This window comes from Pholcus phalangioides, unplaced genomic scaffold, assembly GCF_987345545.1.
Source record: "Pholcus phalangioides strain wild (caught in Gottingen) unplaced genomic scaffold, Ppha-v1.0 ptg000021l_1, whole genome shotgun sequence".
Classification (NCBI taxonomy): Eukaryota; Metazoa; Arthropoda; class Arachnida; order Araneae; family Pholcidae; genus Pholcus; species Pholcus phalangioides.
Window position 1 is genome coordinate 6,644,478 of NW_028301614.1, and position 26,558 is coordinate 6,671,035.

General features: G+C 37.7%; 1 protein-coding gene across 4 annotated transcripts in view; it reads left to right on the forward strand.

The window, feature by feature from the left end:
- Positions 1-26,558, forward strand: part of tei (irregular chiasm C-roughest protein teiresias) — a 311,660-nt gene that overhangs the window by 72,935 nt on the left and 212,167 nt on the right. For 2 of the 4 annotated variants that reach the window (XM_089249065.1, XM_089249069.1), the window contains exon 2: positions 3,906-3,935. The exons of the other annotated variants lie outside the window; for them this stretch is intronic. The gene's annotated coding sequence lies outside the window, so the exon portion shown is untranslated. The remainder of the gene's footprint in view (positions 1-3,905; positions 3,936-26,558) is intronic. 4 annotated transcript variants of the gene reach the window in all.

Consider the following 26,558-nt stretch of genomic DNA (forward strand, 5'->3'; position numbering starts at 1 on the left):
GCACACCAGTTTTGGAAATTTATCTCTACTACTTGGACCGTGTATAGACCAAATTTGTTGCCGATAGAAACATAAGTGATTAAATGTATCATATTTGGCACAGGTTGCTACAACGTTTGACTGGTATTTTCACTATCTTGACATTAAATGAATAATATTTGGTGAAAAGGCAGGCTTTTACTGCTGGAGTTTATAAGAGTATCCATACTTTTAGAGCTGTTCGAGGTTTCGAGGTTTTTTCGCTTCCATGTTCGAGGTTTTTTATCAGCAGATGTAGAAAGCCTCGAGCACGGCATAACAATCCGTAAAGTACGAATGCTCTAAGATTTGGCATAACTTGTAACTACGTTCGGCTGGTTTTCTCACTCACATTCGTCGGTAAAAGTGATACATTTATCAAACTTACCAAGAAGATTGGTAAGTATGCATAGTAACCGATTTATCACATTTACCGTAACATATACTAAACAGGACACGACATGAATCGAAATTGGCGAAAAACCGTCGGATAACAATGATTCTTGAGCCTCGACAATGACTTCTCGAATGTTTACTTTACTTGTGACGGTTCCTAAACAATACGTTCCAGACATGGTTATGCCTTTACAAAAGTTTGCCACTTCTTTAATGCTGCCAATTATATGGAGAAAACCCGGACAGCGCCGGGTAGTATAGCTAGTACGAGTGCATACGACTATGCAAGTTTAAAATTTCTAGAGGCTTGTATCATTGTCCTCATCAGACACTGAATACGATAATGAATGAATGATTCTATGAAAACGCCATCCAACTTGATAAACTTGTGAAGTTGTAATTCATCTCATGTTTATTCATCCAAATGAGCACCAAATACGGGAACCAGCTTAAATATGCTGTTATAATGTGTCAATTTCTTCAATCCTTTGGGTGCTTTTAGAGCAATGTTAAGGAACGAGAGAATCATTATTCATTCATTCAAGTGGATTTGAGATGGGCGAGAAATGCACTAATAATCGCGAAGGTACATCGCGTAACATGATTCTGATTCGGGAAAATTTCTTCATTTGATGTCTCTCTCGTTACGCATCCAAGTCACGTAAATTGTTCCGGCACGTGTTCTGGGAATCATCCTGTTCCGCCGACATGCCGAGTGCCTATCTCTAGTGGTTTTCACGTTGGTAAATCGATTTTTTTCCATCTTATTCCTTTTGGGGAGAGAAGAAATTTGGTAGAACCCCCAAAGGAGGATTATTCCGTCATGACCAAAAAACAGACCTTGCAAGAGGTAAGTCTTTGTAGGTTTGTCGCATTCGCAGTGGATTCATTACCGAAAGAGACGGAATACACTATACTTGGTTATATGCGGAAAAAGAACGAATGGGAGCTTGTAGAATACCACATATCCAGCATACTAGAGGTTTCTGAAGTGAAGAAGGTTGAAAAAAAATCCATATTGACATAATTTCTGAATTCTTGATTTTGTACTTTGTCGCTTTCTGAAAAGAGTGGTGCCTGCTATTAAGAAGTTAAGCGTTATCTTATACACATTTTCACAATTATCGAAGTGAAACTTCTTTAGGCCACGGTGCAGTGAATTTGTTTCAAAGAAAACCAGCGTCAAGAAATTTGAACGCTTCTATTCACCATGTAGAGGCTTCAACAATCTACAACACCAGTCTCTGATAGCGAGTCGCTGCTAGCACATGGGATGGCGTAGTGTTTCAGTACTGGCATATTTAGTTTTTAGTTTCGTATTTTATTTTTTAGTGGCGTAGTGTAGATACACACAAAAAACTGACTCCCTGTGGTCCAGTTCGAACGGCTCGAAAAGAATCAGTTTATCGTTAACAACACCATACAAATTACTGAACAACCAATTGAGTGAATGATTGCATTGTATTGTCCGCTCGCTAATGTATTCTACGGAATTGACTTGCCCTTGGTAGTCGTGCGGAATCACGTGATATGTGCTGGCGATCGGCCGACAGTATCGTCCAACAGGTAATCTGTTGTAATTTTTCATCTGCGGCTGCGGAATATTTGCGAGTAAAGAAGAGCAATGTGGTGTCATTCGGTTTTTAGTGGAAGAAGGAGTTGAAGTTCCTTAAGTGCATTTGCAAACGAAGGTAGTGTACTGCGAACATGCACTCTCATTAACTCGTATGCAGGACTGTCACTGCGTTTCTACCATGCACTCACTTTCCTGCGGTGTTTCTCTGGAATGATGACATGAACGGAACCGAAATGCACTCCCGCCTTCTTGCTGATGTCCCTTATAGTGCGTCGTCTGTTTGGGTACATTATCTGGTCGACTTGTTTCACAAAAGCGTCAGTGATGACGCAGTGACTTCGACTAGGTTGCGTATCATCATTTGCAGATTCCGTCCCTCGCGGAAACGCTTGTGCCAGTCCTGCATACAAGTCAACGACAGAGCATGTTCTCTGTACACTGTCTCATGGGTGGATCAAATGAATGGTGGGAATATGTTTCCATCATTTCAGTACTTCAGAACCCGATATTACTTTAGAGAGTGATCACTGAAGAGCTAGCATATACACGTTATAATCGATGTTTAAAATTACTTCGTGGATTTTTCAAGCCCTTCAGATTGGTGTTCAATACGTATTCGTATGATTTCAGCAGATTTTGGAAGTCTTCATAGATTTTATATAGTATGCATATAGTTATATATTTAATATATAGTATTGTCACATTGTATATAAGTAACACATAATCAAATGAATGCATAATCAAAGCGAAACAAATAATAAGAGAATGTTAAATAATTTAATGATTAACGGCTTTATTCACTAACACAGTTTAAACTGCAATAGCAGGTGAAAGGATTTAAGATCGAAACGAATCGGTTAAATTGAGGATTTTAACCAATCCCTGTCGATCGCTAATCATTTAATCTGCGATTGTAGTTTAAACTGCGTTGGTGAATACCGCCGGAGGTTGTGCATGTATGTGTTGTGTTTTAAAATCCGTCACCGTCGTTTCAATTCTCTACGTCGAAATTCTCACGCTGTTTTTTTATACAGGGTGTCCTGTAAGTTCTAATTCGTTCTTCAGCTTATCAACCATTCATCGTAGAGTTATTGTTATAATTAACAAATATATGCACAAAATATGTTCAAAAATCAGTACCAGTTTTGAGAGTGAAAATACAGTGTGTCATAAAATAAAAAATCCAAATTTTACACGACCCTGCCGTCCTCTAACTTCCAATTAGAAAGTTATTATAGTGTTTCTCCTGGGGCCAAAAAAAGAAATTCTGTGTCTCTAAGTATATATATATATATATATATGTCAATATTCGCTGAGATATTTAAATTCAAAAATCTAAGAAAAGTTGGGAAAGAACAGCAGAAACGGGGGAAAAGCATTTTGTGTTAGTTTATGCTGTGTTTATGATGTTCTTTCCCATATTTCTTCCGTTTTTTGAAATAAATATCTCAGTGAATATTATACTTACAAACACGAAATTTATTTTCTTGGCTCCAGAAGAAACAGGGCAACGACTTTCTAGTTGGAAGTTAAAGGACAGGGAGACCGTATACAGAAATTTAGATTTTCCCCATTTTATGACAAGCTGTATTTTTGCTCCCGAAACTAGTTCTGAAAGCATTTTGAGCATTTTTTAAATTAGAATCATACAACTACGACGAACAGTTGATGAGATAAAGGCCGCATTAGGACTTACAGGACACACTGTATACCAGACCTTACCGTCGATCAACATTGCGGGCACTGTGTGCACCATCAAGTGCCCGAATTAACATTACGCTATTTTTTTTTATAACTGGTCATTTAGCTCATTATATCGTCATCACAATCATTAAATCAAAGTACGGGACTATTTTCAATGTATAAATTTATTCCCATAATTTTTACCGGTAATAACAATTTTTCTATTTTTTAGGTAGTATGCTTGTCGATGGATTTTTAAAACGTGAGTTGATCGCCAATTATTATTTTGAATTTTGTTCCATGCGCAGTGTTTATCGACATTTATACAAAATACAAATACAACACCACAACAGGCAAAATGCCCAACGAGATGGCTGCTTTGCACACGAACGGGCAAAATTTCGAATCGCGCAGGCGGTGTATGCATTCCGTGTCACGTGATGAAATTTTTTTGGAAGAACACTCTGTACTCTGCCCCTAGTCTTTTGTGTTGATTTTTTTTTTTTTTTTTTACTTTTTTTCATTAAATTATACAATTTTGTATTAACAAGTGGAGAGCGACATTCATGTCATACATTAAATTATATTTTGTTGTCCTGGTATCTAGAAATGTAAAATATACATCTAGGAATTCAAACTTTGTTTATATACGCAACCGAGTGGCCAGGTAGCTTTTCTTCATCGGTGGATATGTGCAGCCCGTTTAAATTCGTCGATCCGAAAATAAACGTTCTTTAATGATGGTGCTTAAGCGTCCTGAGCTAATTCTAATTCCGCTTCGATTTGGGCAGCATTTAGCTATTTTTAGATGCAAGTGGTTTTTTTCCTTCTCACATCTACTTACTACTTAAAACCGTATATGCACCTCGTACACATTCCTCAGCGGAATTTCTAACAAATCGGTACAAGCCGGAATATTTGTTCTGCGTGTAAGTGTGGCCCTAACGTATTATTATTTTGTGAGAGTTTTGCTTGTTTCGTATTCTTGCTGGTGCAGCCATCTGGATTTCATATTTTGAAGTGAAGATGGTATACGCTTGAATTTTCGTGTTATGCGTCATGCCGTAAGTCTGCCTGCTCTTTGGGCAGAGACTTTTTCAAATGGGAGACTCCGGCTCGTAATCACACCTTAAGTTGGAAAACCGCAAAAAGTCATTTTCAGCTGACCATCAATGTGCCGTCAACGGCGTTCAAAACTCGATCCACAGGATTAAAGAGTCTAGCCCGATTATATCACGTGACAGCTGGCTTTTGTTTTTTTCCACTGCAAGATACTTTTTTGTTATCCATTTCTATAATAACTGCTACAACTCGAACATGAAACGACACAAATGAATCACAAAACCACTTTGTGCTCAAACTTTTTGTCACAGGTTTTGAAGAGTAATACTTACAGAGCTGTAATAATCTAAAATCAATCGTGCTATTATTTCACAGAGAGATTTACTTTACTTATCAAAGACCTACGTAATAAGGAAGATCGATCTTGTAATCACCGACGATTTTGCGTTGCATTAAAAATGTACCATGATTTACATCAGAGGCCACCAACTCATACTCAGGTATTTATAATTGTAAAAATAATTTATATGCATGCGCGCGCGCACACACACACACAGACACTCTCTCTCTAATGGGGTCTTCTTTTACTCATGTAATTTACAATGACATCTTAATAGAAGGGGACCAACCGGATTCCGAGTTGTATTAGGGCAAAAATTATTGAAGACTTATTTATTCTGAAATTATTAATTTTTATTAATCATCAATTTTTATTAGTTCTTTAATCACTTTTTTCACCAGTTCTGGAAAAGTTTCTGATCAATTTCATTCGCGATTGATTTTCATCTGAAATCACTTTAAATACTTATTTAATTATTTATTTCAAATAGTTCTGAAATTATTTCATCACGTCCGAAATCATTCCTTTCAATAATTCTAGAATTTATCCTGAGTGCCAAATGTGGTTCGCGGGACACGGGTTGGAGTCCCCTGATTTACATGTTCTCTTGGTTTTTGGAGAAAAACTTACCAATTTTACTATTACTTTTACTCCAATAGCAATATTTCTAAGATGGTGTCACATTTATGACGCCAGAAAGCGAACAACGGACCTTCTTCAGCACATTTGTAGGTACATAGCTGCTTGATCATCTTCAGCGTTTCAATCACAGAGCATAAAACGCAAACACCACCGAGACGTGCTTCAAAAAGCACCCGTTTGTAGGTAGAGGATATCAATGGACAGAGTGCTCACGTGCAATGGACAGAGTGCTCACGTGCAATGGACAGAGTGCTCACGTGCAATGGACAGAGTGCTCACGTGGAACTTTTTAACATGAGCATAAAAAAAATGTGACTTCTTAAATTATTTTTTCACTTATATTAAAGCTACACCGGGTGAATAAGAAGTCCTGGACCCATTTTGAAGATTAATAACAAATTAATCCATAGACGTGGCAAGGTCTCGGTTTGCACTAAAATACTCACCATAGCCTGGAGTTTTTGTTTTTGACAAATTTAGAAAAAGTCAAAAGAAGACGAAAAACTCGACATAGCACATAAAATGCAACACAAACAGTGCATAATTTAATGTTTATGACTGTTTGAGTTACATAAAACTATTACATTATGAGCGCCATTTTTAGATCGGGCTACATCTAAAGGGTACTCATTTTGAAATATGATAGTTTTTTATGCATCTTAAATTGTCACAAACATTTATTATGCACAGTTTGTGTTGCATCTAGTTTTTCGTTACAGCGTCACCTGTGAGTGAAATTTGAAGGGTTTTTTTTTCACAATTATCAACAAGAAAAAAAAACTCTAGGCCGTGATAGATATTTTAGTGCGAACCGCACCCTTTTATGTCGATTGGTTGATTTTTTTATTTAATTTGCGAAATGTGTCCAGAACTTCTCATCCACTCTATATGTCCTTGGCTGTATGTTCTAACAGTTCTTGAAATATAGCTCTCGTATATCTAGAATTTAGTACGGGGTGATTTTAGAAAATGCACCAACGGATTAAGTTATCTTTTAATGTCCTGGTCTAAAGCAAAGTTTGTGCTGTGAAGAGTGATAAATCTCAATTAAAATTAAAATTACATTTATACTTAACCTCTTTTGATAGCTTTATTGCTGTCTAGTCTTTTTTGGACTAATTAACCATGATTTTAACACGCAACGAAACAAGAAACAAGCATAAAACAGCTCCGTGATCTGAGATACTTCTCCGAAAACTGTTCGTGACGGAACATTTTCATGAAGAAAAAACGTTTTTTTTGGCTTTGCTTTAGCCGAAATATTATTTTGTTTAGTAATTTCTTATTTCTTTGACCAAAGAATACAAAAGGGTGAGAAAAGAAAGGGTTTCCTCTTTCTTCATCATTTTTTTTTTTGAATCCATCTCACAACTGAAAACTTCTCTCAAAGAGTTTCCGAAGCCTCAAATATTTATTCTGCAAACTTTACTTTCCAAGAATAACTTTTTATTTTTATTTTTTGCAACTTTACTATCTCTGGAAGCATAACTCGGAAGTTGAGAGCATTCGGAGGAAGATTAAATTGCTTCACTGGGTGTAACTGAAGCAGTACATGCAACTTATACGCACGTGTATATTGTCGGTTTCGAGAGATAACCCGCGCCTATTTTTTTTGCTTCTTATTTCTATAAGAGACTTCAGCTACACACGCGGTAAAGTTGCACTGCAGCGTATCTTTTTGCAGCATCAGAAAAGTATCACCTATTTCGGGTGATTCTACCCTCTCTCTTCTGTCTATTTATTCCAGTATTCCATGCTTCGAGCGCTTTCTTCTAAGCGATGCGATACATATTCATGTAAGAATTCCGTAAACTGGAAAATATTTTAGTGTAGTTTTCCCTCTACGTCCTCAATGTGCCGTGTTGAATGTTTGATGTTGGTCAGTAACTGATATATTATTTATTTGTACTTTAATTTCACTTTAAAGGCTCATAAAGATAATTTAGGTTGAAGTGCATGAAGTTGTTCGTTTCATGTATTTTTTTATGTGTATATATATCATTATAAGAACGAATTTTCTGTTTTCATGTGTGTAATCCGTGGATTATGCGTTTAAAAAAAGCATTGGAACTTTAATGTGAATTATATACCGCTTCTCATCTGCCGATTTTTTTTTCTGTGACTGTACATATTGTGGTCCCGTTTTCTCTTAGTTACTGGGAGGCACTGAAGGCGAATGAAATCATCACGTCTCCGATGTGTATAGTGGAAAAACCCAAAGATAGGGGGACTTGGACAATTTAACTTTTCATTATTTATTAGAAGTCCCTCATAGTAATTTCTACGAGGAACACGTTCGTTGACGAAATTCATCGCGTTCAATTATTGAAAAGACAGGTAGACAAGACAAAACTGGAATTTTTTGGAGAATACTTTTGACGGTATAGCAACGCAGGGTTTCCAATCTGATTTCCGGGGTGCCCTTGGGACTCCGTAAGCACTTCCCAGGGGAGCCGCGGTAAATATATAAACACAAAATAAATCGGTAAATTTGATAAATGAAGTTAAAAAAAAAAAAAGAGGCCTAAGACTCCACCACAGAAATCATAAACTAAAAGGGCTCCACGGGTCAAAAAAGTTTAGAACTGCTGGTGCAGTAGAGAATGCTCCGGAATTTTCCAACTCGCTCTCTAACCGAATATATATTTTTTATCTTTAACATTAACTATTTGGCAATCACTTGCAAATCACTCGTTATAGCGGGATTTTCGTACTCGTTCTACCGGCTTTTTACTTGTATTTAGATTCAGCAAACCGCACTTCACTGATATCAGAGAAATTATATTGATATTTGAATGAGTTATGTATCAAATACTAGAATTCAAATATATTCGTAAAACTGGAAATGAGGATCTTTCCTTATAGAATTCAAATAATTCGCATTTAATAACAAAAACGAAAGGTCCAATATAATTCAACGTATTTTAATTTAGTCTCTTCGAATTCATTTGGATGATGATGATAATTGCGATTTTTCCATGATTAAATCCATGTCTTTTATGTGGTTGGCAGATACCAGTTATTATTAAATTCAAAATATAAGCCAAACTCGGAAAATTTTCGAATTCATTACCTGGAAACAATTTTCTCTTATACCATCTCCGAGTAGTTTTTTTCTCTCTCCCAATTTAATTTTATTTTTCTATGTATAATAATGACCCGATGATGTATTTTTCCCTTTTTTTTTAAGGAATAAGGGGCAGGGATTCAGTTTTTACCCTCGGGTGGATCGGAATCGATATTTTCATTATATTTATTGTCCCAATTCATCGATTGATGGCCTTGTCTCGGTCCTTTTCTAACCCTCAGTCTACGAGTAAAATATCTGCCTTGTTCGTAAATTTGATTGCTCGGGCGTAATTACGGCGATTGCATCGAATATTCGCCATGTTTCGAGTTTTTTTTTTTCTTTTAAGATTTTTATCCGCAAAATTATGAAATAATTTATTTATATGCCGCATCTTTTCATTTTCTCGTAATTAATTCACATACATTTTTTTAAACATCTCTTCGGTAATTACGATGAGGTAGAAGCTTCGATATTTAGTGTGCCGGGGTTATTAACGTGTGGTGCCGTCACGTGTCCATCAACCGCTGGTGCACGGATCGGTGCCGGTTTATGGGCATTTCGTACCGGTCTACGAAAGATTTCGCTTAATTCATGTAGCGACTATTTTGTACTAAATTTAAAAAATTATGCAATTGGTTTTCTTCCTAATTTTTTGATGTCACTACCACCTGTTGTGGAGGTCAATACACCGCGAACCCCCCCCCTCCCCGCGATAGAGGTCAATGCTCCGCGGACCCGCCCCCACCCCCCGAATCACCCCCTCATATATACCTAAAAATTAGAATGATCCTACGGACTCTCTAAAAACTACTCAAGGACCCCTAGAGGTCAACGGACCACAGGTTGAAAAACATTGTAGTACACCGTATCTCAGGGGTGGCCAACTTCTCTGTTGGAGTGCCAACATAATGGTTAGACGCAGTGTCGCGGGCCGCACCATGGGTAAAACTCCGGTACATAAGCCTCATGCACAAGGGGAGAGAATTCCCGACAAATAAGCCGCGCCCAATAAGATTGCTATAGCATCGTGGGAAACAAACATTTTGACGAGATTTAACTAATTAATCAACTAAATTCTCCATTTAGTTAATATATATAATTATAAATAATTTTTAACTGAACTTCCTTCATTTTTTGGAAAAGAGTATTTTAAGTTCTCTCATTCACAGTAAAATCAGCAAAGAAGGAAAGTGCGTAAAAGCAGCGGGACAATAATTTCTTGCTAACAACTACATTCGGGAAAACCTTGAACCTTCACTCGTATATTGGGGTGCCGTAGATGAGACTTTAACAGCTCATACCCCCCCACCTCCCCCGCAGCCTTCATCACTCTGCCAATTACATGCAGTTGTGCTTTGAAGCCATGGGTGGTATAAGAGAATAGGGATGATGACAATTTAACAGTCATCTCACACCATCTCTAAGATGGCGAAAAATTCAGAAATGTGGTTGAAAGTACATCTTTACCCCAGGAGTTACCAGCCACCTCCATAGGAACTAATTGATATCATATATTGGTGATAATTGATGCTAACTAAGTATATGTGATAATATTGTGTATGAATAAATTATAATAAAGTCACCATACGATGAGTACGAATTTTCCAGATGCTGAAGATGCAACATGTTAATAGTGATGTGATTAATACAATATGAATATGGTAATAAGTACAAGTACAAATACAAGTACAACGCCACAACAGGCAAATTGCCCAACGAGGTGGCTGACTTAAGACCCTCATAGATCCCCGAGCCATTTCCCCCCCCCCCCCCCGGAACCCCCAATGAATCGGTACATGCGGGAATGTGCGTGTACGTGTAGTGCAACCTGACGTAAAGGTTTTTTTGTTTCTGTGTAATGCTTGTTATGTGTAGTGCTGCCATCTGCCATCAGTTTTTCTAACTATGAGTGAAGTGTTATGATTGAATGATTTATCGTTGTAGGACTGTTGCTCTCTGTGGCGAGACTTTTTAACGGGGAGATCGGCTCGCATTTGCGCCTTGAAGTTGGGAACCACAGAAAACCAACTTCAGCCGACCGCCACTGTGGGGTTCGAACCCGGATCCTCGCATCGCGAGTCCGTCACTATTACCACTCGACCACCACAGCGGCCGTGGAGAAAAAAAGTAATGGAGATAAAAATAATAATGGTTAACAATGCTCAACTTGAGGTTGAATAGGGAATATATAATATGTGTAAGCCATGAAGTATTTATAATGGCATATGCAGTGTATCAATTCTGACACTACCAGAAGGGTGAAATTAGCCATATAATACAAGTACACGTCAAAGACCCGGAACATTGGGTCTGGACATCTCAAGAAGATTTTTAGGCTTTTTGAGACTTAAAGTATCAGCGCTATTATATAATTGGAGATTTCACGATTTTCTCTCTTTCTCTCAGTCAGAGTTGTATAGAGAATCATTTAGAGCAGTTTATGGAGAGCCTTTTGACATAATCCATGATTGATTCAATCGTGGTATTTCTGTGTATAGGCTTATTTCTGCTGAACCCGGGGCACCTGGTAAAACTTCGCAGTGTTACGTTTTGGAAACATTCAAGAGCAATAATATTAAGTCTTCAGGCATACATTGCTTACGCATACATACATACATACATACATACAAGTGCTTACGCATCTTCTGCCTATAAGGCAGGAGATGCGTAAGCACTTTATAGAAAATGAGTTTTTTGTTGACAGAAAGGGCCATATTACGCCTGCAAATTTTGCTAAGCGTCCGTCTGGCTTGTTTGGCTCTTTTAATAACTTCAGCACAGTGATGGAAGTTTATCGAAAATTACACTTAGGTATTTATGAGTATCAGAGGGTGTGAATAATGTTTCCTTTCCACGCATATGGGGGAAGCTCAATTTTTCTAGTTACCCACATGAAAACAGTTTTCTGAGCATTCGATCGGGCCCGCCTTCGAAGACACCGCTCTAACTTTTAGGACCATCTCTTGAAGATTTAATCAGGCTTTCTTTACCTTTTTGTTTGAGCAAATTTTGACATTATCATCAGCATAAGTAGCAGTAATTCCTGTTGTTGCCACTGAGCCGTGCACGTACAAATTATGAAGTAGAGTGCCAAGGACACTGCCCTGAACAATTGGGGATCCCTGATAAGTCTAGGATTACACAAATACAAGGCTACAACAGGCAAAATACCCAGCGAGATGGTTGAGAAAAAATGCCCATAACAAATATGGATGTCACATATTTCTAGTATACAGCAACTCAATTAAAAAAATGTAATTATATATATGATTAGATGTAGTATCGTTTATCTGGACTCGAAAAAATACGCGAGTGCGAATACGAAATATTATTTGACACAAATTTCATAATACCGAATGGTAAGTTTGGGAAAATTAGCGTATATATCAAACCATCATGCCAAATTTTGTCGAAAGATTTAGCCATATCGAAGAACGTAATCGCTGCTGTTTCGTCGTAAATTCTTTTTGTTTTATAGGCATTCAGCACCCCTCGAAATTTGGGTTGTCGTAGAGTGCTATCTCCGGAAACCGTACTGTTTAGCTCCAAGAGTATCTCTTTGTTCAATTAAAGAAAGTATCGGTCTCATTGGCGAAGAGACCGATGAGGTCTATGAAGGCCTCATCCGAAATTGCCACAATTTCTTCAAAAAGATTTCAAAGAGAGCTGCGCAGGGAGATTGGAAAGCTAAATAAATACTTGGTTAAATATTTTTAACAATAGGCGACAGCACATTATTTTGAAATTTCATGCAAAAACAAAAGGAAAATTTTTTTGAGGGAAATTTTGCTCGTCTAGTTTACTATCATTGACCTCCGATGATTGAGCAAAAAAATCTGCTACAGCTGCTTCCATAACTCCCTCAGTAAGGTTTTTGAAATCAATCACGTGACCTGTGTTTAAATAGGTTTTGCATTTGCGTGTTGAAAATACGAATTGTTTTTGCCAAATCAGAAATAATTTCTACACCAACCACAAATTTCGTCAAAATGGAAGCTAATATAAAAATACATAAGAGTTTTTAAGCTTGTCGCAAGTCAGCTGTTTTGGTTACCCTACTACAACTACCACTAAACCAACATTCACCTCATCCACATCACTGCGGGATTTCTAATGAACTGGTACACGTTGGAATGTGAGTGTACGCGTTGAGAACCTAATGTGAAGTTTGTTACTGTGTAATGTGTGCTGGCATCTGCCATCAATTTTTTTAAACTATGAGTGAAGCGCAATGATTGAATAAATGTACCGTTGAAGGCCGGTTGATCTCTGTGGCGAGACTTTTTAAGGGGGGATCGACTCGCATTCTCTCCTAGAAGTTGGGAACCACAGAAAACCAACTTCAGCCGACCACCGCAGGGGTTCGAACCCGGGTCCTCATGATGCGAGTCATTCACTATGACCACTCGACCACCACAGCAGCTGTTGGCCACATCCCTTCTATATCTACAATGGTTTTTATTTCCGTCTTAGCCGTCGGCAGGGGTCTGCGAATTATTTTTTCCTAGTTTATTTACTTTTCTCCAGTCCGCAATTCTTTTTTCTGCTTTTTTAATCAGTTTATTTTGTGCCGGTCTTGGCAATTATTTATTCCTGTTCAAATATTTTCCGTCTGTCCACAAATTACTTCCACCATTTAGACCATAGTGTCCAAACCTTTGTCCCATCGCCCCCTTCTTCAGATATTTTTCTCTCTCATTTCCCCCCCCCCCAACGCAATCTAACCCGTGGCTTCTACCGCCTCCCTGGAACTTTCCATCGCCCCTAAGGGGGCGTTAACGCCGACGTTGGGAATCTCTGATTTATACTGACAGCAAGACGCGTTTAAGGGCCCTACACAGAAACCTAGTCGGACGCAGAAGGGTAGGACCTGGAACTTACGCAGAGTCACTAACGACATGAGTCAGGCCCCCCCTCTTTGAAGTCCCACGATAGGGTTTCCGATTTTTCTGTTTGTAATTTCTCATGTACACATAGGGAATTATATTTTGGAATCTCGAATTAATATATAATGTCACAAGGTTCTCCAGGTTCCCTACGAAAGGAGCCAAAATCTCTTTCACGAAGTGCCTCTCCTCGTATTTGTCTAACTTCGCACATGCTTTTTTGAAAGTGTACGTGAATGAACATGAAAACATGTGATTGGCCCTAACATATTTATGTTGTCAGAGTTGTGTTTGTTTCTTGTTATTCCGGTGTTGTCATCCGCCTTCTGTATTTTGAAGTGAAAATGACAAATGGCTAAATTTTAGTCTTAATGTGAGTATCGTGTTGAAGAGGTCTGCCTGCTTCCAGCGTGGAGACCTTTACTCAAATAAGCTGCAGTTCCTTATAGAGTCTATACCTAACCACATACATGCGATTATTTAGGCTGAAGAGGGGTTCTCTAATAAAAATTATAAAATATTTCATCAAGCTTGTTAATTCATTGCCATAAATAAATATTTTACCCACTCATAAACTCACACAGTTACGCACTCGAATAAACAAACTAATTAATCAAAGCCGTGGTTTTAAAAATTTTCCGTTTTGGTAACTTAACTGAAAATTTAATTACGAAACGAGAATTAATGATAGAAATTCATGCGCGATCCACTTCGAGAAATTGATAATTAACAAACTTTGACATTAATTAAATTAGAAGATACTTCTCTCTCTCTCTGTCGGGCGTGTGGAGTGGGGAAATGTTTACTGCATATATAAGAAACGCTCTCTCTCTCTCTCTCTATTTATCTCTAAATTACCGCTCATTAAATCGAACGCGATGCGTGTAATTTACATGGAACATGGCTAATCTATGTTTTGCGTCGTGAATGTAGTGAAATTGTGGGCGTGAATTTCGTTGAGGAATAATTTTTGCTTCGCTTCGTGGTATGTTGTGTGTATTCTTTTAATTTCCACGTCTCCATCCTCCTCCCCCTATCTCTCACTGTAAGAGTATTTAATGCCGAAATTTGTTTTAATTGCCAAGAGGGTGGAGGGAAAAATACCAACGGTAACGAGATCAATGCCTGGTAAAATTAATTTCTCTTCCGCTATTTCAAGTGCGACGGGTAATTAATTGCAGCGACAACCTCCGGTAGCTCAATTTCTCCTGCATGTTTTTCCTCCTTTCCTCCAGGCAGTTTTTCCCGGATCTTCATTCAATTGGCCAACCGGAAACTAATTTTCTCCAATTATGGTCGGTCGGAAATGCCGTTTCTTGAGAACGCGATTTCTCTCTCTGTCTTGTTTCCAGAAACAAGAAATAATTACGTAAAAAGATGATATAGAAAAAAGAAATTCGTGCTTCAACTTCTTAAGACACAAGAAAAAAAAATATTGTTTTTTTTTAAAGTTTTTTGGAACATTTTGGATTGTTGTGTTTTCATTTTTCAAAACAGTTCATATACTAATAAAAAGACCACTCTTAACACGCAAAATGCTCGACGAGGCGGCTGGAAAAAGATGCCCATAAAAAATATGGATGTTAAAAATATATCAAAAATATATCAAAAATACATTAACCCAAAAAATAACAACAAAAAATCATTAATTATCATAAAATATAATACATAATTATTGCTTAAATACTCAAGGGGGATGGTGCACGCAAATTTTCCGAAACACACATTTCCCAGTTTTCAATTTTTAAATACTATGAAATTTTCTGCGTCTAACTGTGTTCAAGTTTTTGTTCTATCTGTACTAAAAATATTTTTTAAGATATTTTAATATAAACTGCTCGCAGGCATTATACATGCTAATGTTTTTCACTAAAATGCGTTTTTCTCAAAAAACTATTTTTTTTTGTTAGATAAGGAACATTTTTTCGAACACCACTCATTCAAATGTCTTGAAACTATGTGTGTCTCTCAAAACTATGGTGTTACGTACTTTAACACGAGGATTTTTTATTAATGTTATTTTAAAAAAAAATTATGACGCAAAATATGGGTAAATTTTGGTATTTTTTGAAAAAGTTGCATGTTGAAATTCGATAAAAAAAATGACTAACAATTAAAGTCCTAAAAGCTCATGTTAAAAAAACAATAGTGTTGAGAGACACGCAAAGTTGCAAGACATTTGAATGAATGGTGTTCGAAAAAATTTTCCTTATCTAACAAAAAACATTAGTTTTTTGAGAAAAACGCATTTTAGTGAAAAATATTAGCGTGTGTAATACCTGCCAGCAGTTTTTAAATTAAAATATTTTTATTACAGGTAGAACAAAAACGTGAACAGAGTTAGATGCAAAAAGTGTTATAGTATTTAAAAATTGAAAAACTGGAAAATGCGTTTTTCGAAAAATTTGCGTGCACCAATCCCCCTTAAAAAATGCAGGTATGCATATCTTTCGTCATGTAACCCTTTTTGAGTCGTCTTATAGTCAATCGTAAGTTTAAGCAAACAAGAAATATTTGAAATACGAAGAGGAATTAATAGCAAAAAAACCTTCAATATTTTAGCAAATTAGATACCTGAAAATACCTTGTTTATATCACGGTAGATGTGATGAATTGTTTATTTTACATAATAACCGGTTATTATGCATATTTACCAATTGTCTAGGTAAGTTTGATAAATTTTATCACTTTTACTGGTGAATATGCTTAATACTGGCAAGTTTGATAAATGCTAATAATAATCCCGAGAAAATTTGCCTTCATCTTAGCGGTAAAGTGAACAATTATTTTTTTTGCGTAAAGCATGGTCAAATTTGTCTTTTATATAGATACCAGCGATTACCCGTGGCTTCAATCGGGATTTAGTAAGTTGAAAATTTTTCGGCGATGATTATTCTCATATATAGCATTTCAACCACCTCATGGCACCTTGGAGTTTTTATTTATTTATTTATTTATTCAATATAGATTGGCCGATTAATTAGGTTAAATTTTCAGAAATCCCATCTTAGGGAGTCTCTACATTATAAAATATAATACTGACTAAATTCCATATTTATTTCATTGATTTCGGCTCAGTGATGACTGCCCCATATAACCTTTGAACACCCCTCCCCCATCCAGGGGGTTGAATTTGGAAAAATTCCTTCTCATTAAGTCTCTACATCACCATACAAAAATACTGACCGAATTTCATATTTATAGCTTCAGTAGTTTCGGCTTGGTGTGATTTCTCCATATGACCCCCCCCCCCCAAAGAACTCTCTTATGACCCCCTTAGAGGTCGAATTTCCAAAAAAAAAACCTTCTTAGTAACCTTCTAAAACCTTCTTAACGTCATGAAACTTCTAACCGAATTTCTTGAATTGCAGCGGTTTCGGGTCGGCGTGATTTCTCTGTTACCTTTGAACCCCAATTATGACCCCCCTTGATGATTGAATTTCGATAAACCCCTCCTTTAGGGCCGTCATTTCAACTTTTCCCGGGGGGGGGGGGAAAGAGCATGTACTAAAGGTACGCATATATATATATATATATATATATATATATATATACCATTTGTAGTGTATTTTCAAAAACCAGGGGAGAGGGGCAACGCCCCCCCCCCCAAATGACAGGCCTGCCCTTCTTAGTTAGTATTTACGTTATGAAATGAGAAATGAAACTTCTGATCAAATTTCATGATTATAGATTCAGTGGTTTCTACTTGACGTGATTTCTCTATGCTACCTTTGAACCGCCCCCCCCCCCCTTTTGATCCACTGTGGGGTAGAATTTAAAAAAAACTTCTAAACTTTTGACCAAATTTGATATTTATAGCTTCAACGGTTCCGGCTCGGCGGTGATGAATAAGTCAGTCAGGACATGTTATTTTATATGTATGGATAAGTCGTCAATAGTCCTGTAACAGATCTTAACGTAAGTATAAAGATTTTCTATGAAGCACGCTGACACGAATGCGATGAAAAAATAGCTGAGTGCAGTAAGAGAGAGGATTTGTTTTCATTCATTTAAGAATCCATCGAATAACATGTTTAATCAATGGTCGGTAGTGAATATCGATGTCAATGTATGACCACAAACAGAACATGATAACAATGAAAAAGAAAATATGTATAACCATTATACACATCTCGGATTACAAGACATCGTTTTCATTGGAGAGAAAAATCTAATACTAGCGTAGGTAGGTAATGGACATCAGCCTGTCCTTGGGTTATGTTTAGAATGGATAATGAGGAAGAAATATGAGAAACCCCGGGCGGAGAGTTCGGAAAAAAAACAAACCATATACAGGATGGGAGGACCAAGTTTACTTTGTGTGTATTGTACTGCTAAAGCCCGAAGCGAGGCCAATTGATGACGGGGCTGGACACTTCGCGAATTAGCCAAGAGTTTTGGCCAAAGTTCGAATTGCATTTTTAAAACAAATGTGAAAGATGTTGTAAAGGCAATATACACGGTGGGCAAAAAGTCCGTAGAAACTTAAAAAATTTATAAAAACCGGAAAAATTACCGAAATAAAAAACGGTTTGCAGATTTAGCATCGCTAGGTCACGGGAATTTTTCTAAGGCAGAAAAAAACTCAAAAACAGCCGATAGGTGGCACTGACGTAAAAAAATCAAGGAAAAGATACGCAAATAACGATCAGAATGCTTCCGAATCGTTTATTACAGCAGTATGTATTCAATATCACCACCACCGTCACAAGGGATAACACATTGCAGGCGAGTCACAAATCCAGAAACGGCAGAGTGCAGCAGGTCACATACACGATTTACAACGGTGAACTGATTGTGGATTAGTAGCGCAAGCTCTTATACCCGTCTAATTTGTAATTTGTATATTTCCGCCGAAGTCGCTCGTAGTAGCGTCACCTATCGGCTGTTTTTGAGATATTTTCTTTTCCTGTCTTAAAAAAATTCCCGTGACCTAGTTCCGTGATTCATATGGGACAGATGTATATCCAGAGTCACCAGCTGGTGTCTTAGATATGGCCAACGAAAACAAGGTAGATCTCCAACAAGATGGGAAGAACCCATCGTCGTGGTTGTTAGGGAGGATCTGGAAGAGAAGGGCTCAAGACAGTGTTGGAAGCTTTGCGACCTGCATAGGGGTGAGAAGCAAAGGATGAAAGCACTAGTTCATCTAGGTAATCTAGGTAATGGTTGATGAAATTTTTTTTGAATAAGATTTCTGGTCCCCCCTCTCTTGAATCGAAAACCGCATGTGAGTGACATTATCTCGCGCAACTGGTACTTGATAAATGGAAAAAACCCGTTGATTATCTGTTAAAATAAATATACTGAGAGAAAAAAAAAAAGATAACTGGAATAGGAAGTCACATTTTGTTCGGAAATCGATGAACATCGTGGACTTCCTTGTGGATCTCCTTGGTCTTTTCCGTCGGCATTCGTAGCTCGAACATTTCATTTCTTAGTTCGGAAAAGAGGCTTAAACTGGCTGTTCGGTTTCATTTGTAGCTCACCGTGAGGTCGTTTAGGATCAACTCGCTGCAAAAGCCATAAAAACTGCTTGCGAAATGGCGATCATCCATTTGATTTATAGACGAGTTGGAACTTACTTTTTTTTTATTCTTCTTCTTCTGGTAATGGACTCCATTGACGGCTTTTCGAAACTTTCTGCGGAAAAAAAAACGAAAATAAAATCATCGGATCCATTTTTATAGAACCTTGATGTCTGAATTTTGATGTTTTTATTCTTTACGACTCGAAGCCGATGAGTTTCTCTACACAAAATTATTTGCTCTATTTTTCTTATTATTATTTTCAGTTATGTTTTGGTGTTTTTTCAAGAAACTTTAAACATATGGTTCATTTCGCTTTTATAATTTGCTGCGAATATAAAATAAACGTTCTGTAAAACGCATTCAAATTCTTCCACATAATTTGAACTTTGTAGTTGAACTTATGCAGTTGCGTTACTTAGCAAAAGTGTTTTTGTACGAATACAAATGCCACAATGAGCAAAATTGCTCAACGAGGTTGCTGAAAACGAGTGCCTATAAAAATATGCAACCCTATAAAGCAATCCAATATAAAAGCATATGCGTATCACGAGGGAAGAAACTGATAATTAATACTATTCACACACACACACAGTAAAACCTTTCTTTTGCGGACACCTGTGGGACAAAAAAAAAAATTCGTCCGTAAAGAAATGGCACTCCACACTGTACCAGAGCGCTATTTTTTGAACGGAACCACAGATATTCTTGTTTTAAAAAAAAGGTAGCTCATATAACAAGAATACGTGGGTCGCAAATCTAATTCCATGTAATTTTATGGACTTCAGTAGCATCAAGTAATAGCGCGTACGCATACTTTCGCATCTAAAGGTATTCTCAAAGACACTTATTTTCTGGATAACGTGCTGAAGTGCACTCGAAAGAAAAGCCATCTTGTCTCAGCTGGAACTCGAACCCAGGTCCGGTACGCAAGAGGGCCTGGGTTCGAGTTCCGGTGGACACAAGATGACTTTTCTTTCTGATTTCACCTCCGCATAATATCTAGAAAATATATGTTTCTTTGATATCTTGGCCTGGAAAAAAAAAACCGTCCATATCTTCCTAAAGGTAGTCTGGTACATTTGAAGCTGGTCTATCTTATCTTGTTACCATCACGTGTTTACCCATTGCAGATAGTCAGTACTATCCACGAGACTGGCTTTTGGCACGCTTTGTATCCTGATAATGAAACTCTCTCGAAGTCTACCGGCGCGTAAATCAATCATGTTGCTGGGGTGATCGAGTGGTCATAGTAACATACTCCCACCGCGAGATCCCGGGTTCGAACCCAACTGATGCCACAATGGTAGTCGGCTGAAGTTGGTTTTCTGTTATTTCCAACTTCGAGGCATGAACGTGAGCCTCTCTTCCACTTAAAATGACTCCACAGAGAGCTACAGACCTACAATGGTACAAATATTCAATCATTATACTTCACTCATTTCACTTTTGAAATGTGGATGGCAGCACCGAGGGAGGGGGAGAGAGAAATCAGGCACAACACTGCATACGCAATCAGAGTGTTAGATGCACAAACTCCTTTTTTTCAGACTGTGCCACGAAGCTGGGCTGGAAGAGATCTCAGCAACAGGATAAGTCCGGTGGTAGAGTCCTGGCGCTTATTCATTCGGTGCATGAAGAATCAGCTCCTCTTATAATAAGAGGAGCACGGGATGCCGCTATACGAAAGATGATTGTTTTGCAAAATTTTTACTACTACTTTTTAACCGTATATGCACCTCGTACACATTGCTCTACGGAATTCCTAACGAATCAGCGTATGCCGGAATGCGTGTTCTGAGTGTATGTGTGACACTAACGTATTTAAATTGCCGAGTTGTGCATGTTTCGTGCTCTTGCTGCCATCTCTCTCCCATTTCCTGAAGTAAAGATGCATAAAAGCTTGCATTTCCATGTTATGTCAGTATCGTGTTGTAGGTCTGTGCCTACTCTCGGTGGAGAGACTTACTCAAATGGGAGACCAGCTCGCGCGCATTCACGCCTTCGAAGCTGGTAAACCGCAGAAAACCAACTTCAGTCGACTATCACTGTGCCGTCAACAGGGTTCGAACCTAGATCCTCAGGACGAGAGTCAAGCGCGATGCTCACACGACCGCTATGCCGCTTTCTAAGATTACTGAAAGATGGTTCAAACGTTGGGCGAAAAAATATGGATACGTTACTCAGTACAATATGGGAACGAGAAAAGCACTCAGAACATTCCGGAAAATCAGACAGCAAAATAGTTGGAGAAAATCGCTGACTGTTTTAATTATTGAGAGCCAGAAACTATTACGTTGAAAAATTTCATAGGTTCCATGTTTAATTAAACTCTAATTTGCATTTACTGTGGAAAATTCTTTTGTCTTGAAGATACTTGAGTGGTGGTTGTAATCTCTCGAAAATCATAATTTATGTTTTAGCGTAAAATTGGCCGATTTATTTCGCATTTCCTAAGCCCCCGTGTAATCATCTTTAGCTTTTCCCCATGATATACATTGCTATGTCGTCGAAACACCGGAAAAGGGAGGGTTTTCCCAAAATATTCGCTCGGAGTAAATCCACGGGATCGTGGATGCCATACCACGAGTACAGAAGACGGGTGGAGGGAAATTACTCTGGATGATGTATTTAATAAAGCTAGCCTTTCACCCTTCTTCATCATCTGTGGTTCGCTTTTCCCCGCTTGACACGAGGCAATATAATTTTCGCATTAGTTCGTATACTCTGGAGAATATTAGGCTCTAATACACCCACATGCATGTAGATACCAAATGAGCTACGGGATAGCCGCCTCCCGTGTGGGCACACGGGTCACGTAGCGAAGTCTGTGAGGATCATATACAATATATCAAAGGGTTTTCTTTCCTGGAGCTCATCTTTTTTGCTGCATATTTGTTTTGGCTCTCAGTTACGCGGTGGCGCCTAAAGTTATTTTCGGACACAAATGTTGGGGGAGAAAAAAAAAACACTTTTGGCAATCTATCTCGCGAGACTCGTCGAATATCAGTAGGTCTTTTCATCTTTTAGTTGCGAAACAACAACATTAAAGCTCGTGCAACGAACGTATATCTTCGCTAATTTGGCTACGTAAAGTATTGCCGCTGGTTCTTTTAATTTCTCGATAAATCTACCCATACTTCAAGCTTTTGCGTACATTTTCTCTTTTTTGCTATGTAAATTCATTTTTGTTTAACTTCTATTCCCAAGAACTTTTATAACTGAGTATTTATTGATATTAAGCACACACTAGGTAAATGGGACCGCTTTTTGTCTATATTGCAAGTTCAGCCTAGCACCTACGCTGGAGAAATCAACGGAACTTCTTGAAAATATGGCAGCAGGTTTTTTGAATCATGATTTCTTCAGGGAAAATGTTTAAAATTTATTTTATGCTGTGTTTCCGTTCCCAAGATTAATTTTATTTTTAGTTGACGAACAGCTCTATTTGCCTTCGTTTATGAGTGAGGCAAGTGGGACCTATGGTTGATTGTGCTCTGAAATCATTCACAAAATGACGATCATAAATGATTATAAGAAGTGCGAATAAAAGGAAAAAATAACTTGAACCATGAAAAAAGCCAAACATTTTGTCACTTTAGAGAAACAAAAAGTAAATAAACAATCTTATAGTATGCAGAAGACTTCATAGTGTTAATTAACACCTTGGTATGTACACTCATGCTCAGACGTTAAGCAACAAACATAATAATTTTCCATTGCACCGGTATGATGATCTGGACAGAAATTGCTATTGACGCCCGTACCGACCTTCGTGTATTTATTAGAGGTCCACAGAGACGGTAGTGCATTATAGAGATGATATCCTTGCACCATATGCTCGCACCATTTCTTTCTGTCACGGGACCTGATGTCATATTTATGGACGATAGTGCAAAATTTAACATAATTTGTGTTGTCCAGCATTACTTTCAGTCTGAAACGTTGACTCGTATGGAATAGCCAGCCATATCTCTTGACTTGAACCCAATGGAGAATATATTTGACATCCATGGAAAACATTCAACTGCTCTACGCGACCCTTCTTAAAGCCTCGGTGAGCTGAAAACAAGTTTTCACTTAAATGTCCCGGATAATGCAAAACGCCATTGATAATATTATTGTTTAATCCATACGATTGACGTTGTCAATCCTGTGTATTCAGCACAAGTGGTTCTATTTCATATTGTCCGACCTTCTCCATTGAACGTTTTGTGGCTCAATATATGATTGTTCTTTTGTCTACGACAATTATTCTATTTTCTTTGTAATTTCATCAAAGAGTGTCCTTTGCTTCACTCTCTATGTTTGATCTGTGTGAACTCCAACAAAAAAGAATCAAAACATTTGCGTTTATAAGCATTTTTGATTTTGTTGCTGAGCTTTTGAGCATTAGTGTAGAAAACTCACAATATAATAATATGTCGTCGTCCCCCCGTAAATATTAACTGGCATCATATGCGGCAAATAAGAAGAAAAATGTGAATTTCCCAGAATCCATCAAACTTCATCATTTCTGATCATACTTTTGTAGTGAATGTTGAGATATTCAAAGGTAGATGTGGTAACGGTTCTTTTTCCAAATTTTGTTCCCAAATTCTTTTTCAAATTTTTTTCCAGTGGCTTTAAGTCTCAACTTCAGTAAGTTGCCTAACGAACATTTTTACTGACTTTTTATTCCTGAGTTTGATGAGAACCCTATCACCAACCATTGCTACTGGAATAGTTTTTTACACTACGAAGTTACGTTGTTTATCTACTTCTCGTGTTTAAGGTCTACTGAAGAAATCTGCGCTGACTCAGGAGCTGTATCCCTTTTGTTCAGTTTTCTACCGCAATTAATAAATTCATGCAAGTAGGCAAGTAGGTATAGGGTTAGCGTGCATTCGTTAGGTTCAAAATGTCGCAGAAGAGGGAAAAACGTGGGAAAAGTGTAACCCTCTTAATTCCTACTTTCCCCTTAAGAAATATCATGATTCTAAGAAAAATGATAGATAAAATATACATAATGGAAGAACTTGATAATTCTAAATGCAATTACTAAAACAATTTTCAGTGGCAATATCAAGAAATATCTGAAACGGAAAGAACGCAACATGTAGCAATGTGATCATAAATCTAACTTTTCCATATGAAATCTTGAAACCTTCTAAGAGCAGCAGCCAGCGCACCAATCACATTTTTACTGAAAGATAGAGCAAGTACACAAAAGAAAAAATCCACCAGAAAAACATTTCCAGAAGCTAACTGAATCTTTTACACACCATATGAGGTTTCACTTACCTCAGTTTACCTTTCACATATTTCAATATTTAAGAACATCTATGAGGGAATCTTCTTTAAAACATTGTCTTCTTTTTTATCATCCACACCAGTGTATCTCAATCTGAGACTATACGGTCCAGTAGTGATCCTGAGATACTCCAAGGGAGCCACTGGTGAAAATCAAGTTGAAGAGATCTATGACGGGTTACTAAGAGGGTCATAAAGCTCCTTGAAAAAAAAATAGATATAAAATAAATATCAAGCTTCCAGTGATAAATGGTGGGAAAAAAAATGTTACTAAATTTCTAAATGAAGCGGAACTACCCATTAACCCAAAACCGTCTTAACACAGCCTGGTCGTATTCCTTGGCCTTGAGTGCGAAGGATGGCCCCACGATATTGACATTTGATACAGATTTCTTTTTTGTTCGAGAATGAGTAGGTAAAATCGCAAACAAGTACTTTCAGCCAGGTGGGGACCCCTGATGTTAAAATGGCCTCACATAGAACTAGAGCCATTTTAACACATGGGGCCCTATCCAGGCATGGCCTTGTGGTCCTGTGTCAATAGGGGGGGGGGGGTATACATGATGAGATCTTGTACCGTGATTTTTGAGAGCAAGTAAATACTTAAGCCGTTGCTTCCAGTTAAGGTAAGTGACTAAAGAACATCTTTTTGTTCGAGGGTCCATGTTGTTGGGACGGCACTGCATGGAACTCCCCATGAAAACCCTCACTGAATCTGGAGTCGACGTTACTCATGAAATTTTTCTTTGATATCAATTTTCCCAAAAAATCAATCCAATAGAGGGTGATAAGTAATATAAAGGGGGCTACGAGAAAAAAAATGTGGTCAAGCAGGCCATGGACGAAATAAGGCTTAGAAACACTGATTTAGACCAGCGATTCCGTCATTTTTTGATTATAATATTCATCTTGAACCTGTTCGCTTTTGTGTAGGACTAGTTCATATTCTTATTTCCCTTATTTATCATTCACTTCAAGAAAAACACAAAATTCAGCCTATATTTTCCTGGTTTCACATTTCACTTCTCTGCGAAACTACGACGATGACTCATCAAAAACTTCGTATGTGACCTTGAATCATATAAGCAGGATAAAGAGAATTTCGTTACTTCGCTTATCATAAAAAGACAATCGTGATTTCAGTGATAATAACGAAAATCGGCAGTCAAATATGCAAATCGAAAAATTCGATTTCTAACGAGAAGAGCCTTGAAATTTGAAATTTTAGACTTTGCAGATATACCGATTATTTTGAGCAGAGAAAACTCTCTCATGAAGTTAAGAGAGGCTGCTAATGCCTCTACTTCAGTGTCTCACGCTGTGAAATAAGGAAGGTAAGGTCGTGTCTCTAGTGGTGTAGATGGTAGCATGCTTGCTCGTATGCAAGAGGGCCTAGGTTCGAGTCCCGGTGGAGACAATAGAGCTTTTCTTCCCGAGTTCATCTCAGCATAATATCCAGAAAATATCTGTTTCCTTGAGATATCTCTCGGATTATATCTTCTGTGGAAAAAGAAATGTTTTAGTTCTTTTGTGCATCCCAGGTTTTATTTTGGAAGATCGATCTTACGGTAGTAGAGATTCTTAAAAGAAACTTCCTTGAAATACGTTTCTCCCATTTGTTTAGGAATTCTTAGGTCAGTTCTTGGAAGTTTTATTTTTTCTTTCAAAATGTTTCTCTTTTTTTCTCTTAATTTTTCTTCCAACTCATTGGTCACTTTTCTTTTTTTTGCAAAGAAAAAGAGACATCTGTTGATATCCTCTACCCCAAAGAATTCCAATTTCTTTTGAACCTAGGATTACAAAAGCTTTCGGATCTCTTCCATCTTCCAACAAATGCTTTCCTTTATTTTCGTCGGCGATGATTCTGGGAAGCATCGGGTTTCCAGACACGATCTAGAACGGGAAGTGGGGGGGGGGCGGTCTTCAACGTATGGACCACGGGCCATATTTGGCCCTCGGAGCTTTTTGCCGTGACCCACCGATAATGTTTAGAAAATGGTTAAAACTAAAACATTGAAGACACGATTATAATGATTACACCAGCAGGCCAGTGAGATATGAAGCA